Below are 5,071 nucleotides of genomic sequence, written 5' to 3'. Positions count from 1 at the left end.
TCAGGGAGCAAAGGGAAATAGGATCGCAGAAGTTATTTTGCTCTAAAGTAAGTTGAAGTTTAAAAAAGACTTGTCAAAGTCAACGGAATGGGCATCAGAGAGCGACAGAGGTGTGCCCAATCTTGAGTGAGAGATAAATATGAGTGCCATTGAAGTCAAATTTGGGTCAGAACATCAGGGAGCAAAGGGAAATAGGATCGCAGAAGTTATTTTGCTCTAAAGTAAGTTGAAGTTTAAAAAAGACTTGTCAAAGTCAACGGAATGGGCATCAGAGAGCGACAGAGGTGTGCCCAATCTTGAGTGAGAGATAAATATGAGTGCCATTGAAGTCAAATTTGGGTCAGAACATCAGGGGGCAAAGGGAAATAGGATCGCAGAAGTTATTTTGCTCTAAAGTAAGTTGAAGTTTAAAAAAGACTTGTCAAAGTCAACGGAATGGGCATCAGAGAGCGACAGAGGTGTGCCCAATCTTGAGTGAGAGATAAATATGAGTGCCATTGAAGTCAAATTTGGGTCAGAACATCAGGGGGCAAAGGGAAATAGGATCGCAGAAGTTATTTTGCTCTAAAGTAAGTTGAAGTTTAAAAAAGACTTGTCAAAGTCAACGGAATGGGCATCAGAGAGCGACAGAGGTGTGCCCAATCTTGAGTGAGAGATAAATATGAGTGCCATTGAAGTCAAATTTGGGTCAGAACATCAGGGAGCAAAGGGAAATAGGATCGCAGAAGTTATTTTGCTCTAAAGTAAGTTGAAGTTTAAAAAAGACTTGTCAAAGTCAACGGAATGGGCATCAGAGAGCGACAGAGGTGTGCCCAATCTTGAGTGAGAGATAAATATGAGTGCCATTGAAGTCAAATTTGGGTCAGAACATCAGGGGGCAAAGGGAAATAGGATCGCAGAAGTTATTTTGCTCTAAAGTAAGTTGAAGTTTAAAAAAGACTTGTCAAAGTCAACGGAATGGGCATCAGAGAGCGACAGAGGTGTGCCCAATCTTGAGTGAGAGATAAATATGAGTGCCATTGAAGTCAAATTTGGGTCAGAACATCAGGGAGCAAAGGGAAATAGGATCGCAGAAGTTATTTTGCTCTAAAGTAAGTTGAAGTTTAAAAAAGACTTGTCAAAGTCAACGGAATGGGCATCAGAGAGCGACAGAGGTGTGCCCAATCTTGAGTGAGAGATAAATATGAGTGCCATTGAAGTCAAATTTGGGTCAGAACATCAGGGGGCAAAGGGAAATAGGATCGCAGAAGTTATTTTGCTCTAAAGTAAGTTGAAGTTTAAAAAAGACTTGTCAAAGTCAACGGAATGGGCATCAGAGAGCGACAGAGGTGTGCCCAATCTTGAGTGAGAGATAAATATGAGTGCCATTGAAGTCAAATTTGGGTCAGAACATCAGGGAGCAAAGGGAAATAGGATCGCAGAAGTTATTTTGCTCTAAAGTAAGTTGAAGTTTAAAAAAGACTTGTCAAAGTCAACGGAATGGGCATCAGAGAGCGACAGAGGTGTGCCCAATCTTGAGTGAGAGATAAATATGAGTGCCATTGAAGTCAAATTTGGGTCAGAACATCAGGGAGCAAAGGGAAATAGGATCGCAGAAGTTATTTTGCTCTAAAGTAAGTTGAAGTTTAAAAAAGACTTGTCAAAGTCAACGGAATGGGCATCAGAGAGCGACAGAGGTGTGCCCAATCTTGAGTGAGAGATAAATATGAGTGCCATTGAAGTCAAATTTGGGTCAGAACATCAGGGGGCAAAGGGAAATAGGATCGGCAGAAGTTATTTTGCTCTAAAGTAAGTTGAAGTTTAAAAAAGACTTGTCAAAGTCAACGGAATGGGCATCAGAGAGCGACAGAGGTGTGCCCAATCTTGACTGAGAGATAAATATGAGTGCCATTGAAGTCAAATTTGGGTCAGAACATCAGGGGGCAAAGGGAAATAGGATCGCAGAAGTTATTTTGCTCTAAAGTAAGTTGAAGTTTAAAAAAGACTTGTCAAAGTCAACGGAATGGGCATCAGAGAGCGACAGAGGTGTGCCCAATCTTGACTGAGAGATAAATATGAGTGCCATTCAAGTCAAATTTGGGTCAGAACATCAGGGGGCAAAGGGAAATAGGATCGCAGAAGTTATTTTGCTCTAAAGTAAGTTGAAGTTTAAAAAAGACTTGTCAAAGTCAACGGAATGGGCATCAGAGAGCGACAGGGGTGTGCCCAATCTTGACTGACGAGTAAACAAGAACTATTAATTTTGAATTTGGGTGAATATATCACGAGGCAATATAGAAGAATATCTGAGAAGCTTGTTACCTGGTTTACTCACCTGATGAAACAGAGGAAAAAAAGAGCAATGCATCCGAAACCGAACAAACACGCACATAACACAAATGACGCCGCTGTGCTAAAGAGGATAAAATTGGTGGTTTATGAAGTAATAACGCACTAGGAGGTGGATGAAAAGGGCACCGAAGAACGTAGTACGTGTTTCTGCCTTTGTGCTACGTGAATTGTGACAAGAGTGAAAACATGCAGCGAGACGGTTAAACCACAGATCCAGAGGGATATCCTGAGAAGTGGGTAACCTGGTTTGTTGAACACATTAGAAAAACCGTGGCGACGTCGCACACAGAAGAACACAAAGAGAAAATATAGGCTCGATGTTCGTCGCTAGCACAAAATCAGCCGAGAAACCCAGAGAAAAAGCATGACATAGAGACAAAACACACTGTAATTCACTAAGTGTCTTCGATTCACAAAAAGGTGCAGGGCGCGAGTGTAAGGCGAGCGGGCGGAAGTGTACGTCAGTGCAGCCTCAGTGCAGGTTGCACCAAAGCTAAATCAAATAGGAGAGTTGGCTCCGTGCAGTCTGTCGTCTGCTGCGCGCCGTCCGGTTAATTTCGACAATTTTTCTACAATGAGCGACTCTTTGCCCAGCGCCTTTGAGCTCACAGACTCCTCTAGTGAGGAGGAGGAAGACGAAAACAACGTCCACCGTGATCGCAGCGTGATCGTTGTGCGAGTTGCGGTTGGACAGGAACCGAGTGCCACTGTATTGTGAGAGCGTCGCAGACACACATGTTGGAAAATATAATTTCCATCGTCGTCGAGCGCAGGCCGAACAGATTTTAACATTCCAGCAACAGTAGTATGGGATCAGCTCAAGTATCCGGAAACTCACATCTTCGTCTGGACGCCATTAATTAGCAATTAGAGCTAATTGGGACCCCCCACATTAATCAGGACCCACCAGGGAGTCATTACACTAATTGAGGATCATCTAAGACACGTCCAGACCACTGTGTGAGTTTCCGGCTACTTGAGCTGATAAAAAATAAAAAAATAGGTAGAAAATAAAATAAAAAGATAGAGATAGAGTGGAGAGAAGGAGTTTACTGGAAGATCAATGAAGAAAGCGGCCCGGAACGGCCGCTGACCGTCGCTGGGCGACGGAGCACAGAGGCAGGTTGCAAAGCATCGCAGCACCAGTTCCGCACATCCTGTGACGTCAGCTGTGACGTCATCATGGCATGTCTGGGCAAGTTAGGACAGCTCTGGACATGCAAGGAGAAAAACACTCGTAATACAGAGGCTGGGAAAGCAAGAGTATGCAAACCATCAATAGCTAACAAGAAAAAACAATTAGTTACACAACAAATGAGCCCACCAGAACAGGAGCGCAGAACCATGCGACTGCTCCATCCGAGAGGCAGGCAGAAACTGACTCGTAATGCTTTTTTGTCCTGTATAAAGCCCCGCAGCTGCACCCCCTAGCGGTTACTTTCTCAACTAATCTCACAACAAAATTATTAAGAATCACGCCAGCGCTACTCCCGGTCCCAAGGCAGAAGATGATAGAAAATGGCGGGAATGCCCGGACAACAGCAACCAGCACTGGCACGAAAATCGCAAACAAAGCGGGAACAAAGTTGACGAAAGCATTAGTTACGCAACAAATAAACCTCACCACAGCAGGAGCGCAGACCGATGCGACTGCTCTCGTCGACAGCCAGGGATCAAGTGACGACGGAGCGAACGACCGCACGTCTTCTCCCAACGAGAGCCAGAGGTGGACTGACGTAAGCGCCACTCTACGGGTGCTACGCATGCGCGCGCTCGTAGCGCCCTCTGCGCCCTCCTACCGCCACCTGCGAGAGGCTAAGAGAGAAGAGCATTCCTGCGCCCCCTGCTGGCCGTTCTCATTGGTCGTGAGGCTAAGTGAGAAGAGCATTCCTGCGCCCCCTGCTGGCAGTTCTCATTGGTCCAGACATCATCCTATTGTCTCAGGGCTACACTGTTTTTTTCCACTAATGCTCCTTTGGTCAATCTGCAGTGAAGCCACGGTATGACGTCATCATGCACCTGCGTGGCTCAAGGACGCGTGCGCTCTAGACAGGGGACCTATTATTTATTGAATCACTATCCCAAGATTATTTCCTTTATTCTTCTATAACGATTGCATAGGAAACTATTGCAGAAGAGCACCATGCATGAAAACTGATCGTAGGAATTCCAAAGTCTTACTAAATGAGACTTGCAAAAGAACAAAACATCCTAACATGTAACTCCATCAATGGCTAATAAGAGGACTAGGCACTCAACAAATCAACGCGCGCAGAACTCGGGGCAGCACTATCGTCAAGACGACAATGTTCCTTGTCAAAAAAGAAAAAAATACTAAGCGTCAACAAAGGAAAGCATGCATATCGGGGCATATCAGGACACGTCCGGACAAATCGTACGACTGCTGGGCAACAGAGGAAAACAAACACTTGAACAGAGTGAAAAAGGCACTCACCATCATTTTTCCCATTCACAGCATTCCCTCATTGTAAATCCGCTCGTCACAAAATCCACCTGCATCGTCGAACACCATTCACCAGTGACGAACCACACATCCGCACCCCATCAGAGGCAGACAGAACCCCACCGAAGCTACGCTCTTCCACTGACGGCCAACGCCAGGAGCAGAATTTGCGTGTCGAGACCCGTCAGTGTCCAAGAGAGAAGTGAGTCCTTGCGCCCCCTGCAGGCCGTTCTCATTGGTCGTAACGTCATCCTATTGTCTCAGGGCTACACAGTT

The 5,071-nt window shown here is 45.3% G+C and overlaps 1 long non-coding RNA gene across 1 annotated transcript; it reads right to left on the bottom strand.

The window, feature by feature from the left end:
- Window positions 1-3,363: 3,363 nt before the first annotated feature.
- LOC135376463 (uncharacterized) lies at window positions 3,364-4,463 on the bottom strand. The gene is made up of 2 exons (XR_010417697.1): window positions 3,956-4,463; window positions 3,364-3,542 (listed from the first exon to the last, which is right to left on the bottom strand). It is a non-coding gene; the product is annotated as an uncharacterized LOC135376463 (long non-coding RNA).
- Between the last annotated feature and the right edge of the window lie 608 nt (window positions 4,464-5,071).

This window comes from Ornithodoros turicata, unplaced genomic scaffold (genome assembly GCF_037126465.1).
Source record: "Ornithodoros turicata isolate Travis unplaced genomic scaffold, ASM3712646v1 ctg00001113.1, whole genome shotgun sequence".
In the NCBI taxonomy this organism is placed as follows: Eukaryota; Metazoa; Arthropoda; class Arachnida; order Ixodida; family Argasidae; genus Ornithodoros; species Ornithodoros turicata.
This window is presented reverse-complemented; position numbering and strand designations above follow the sequence as displayed.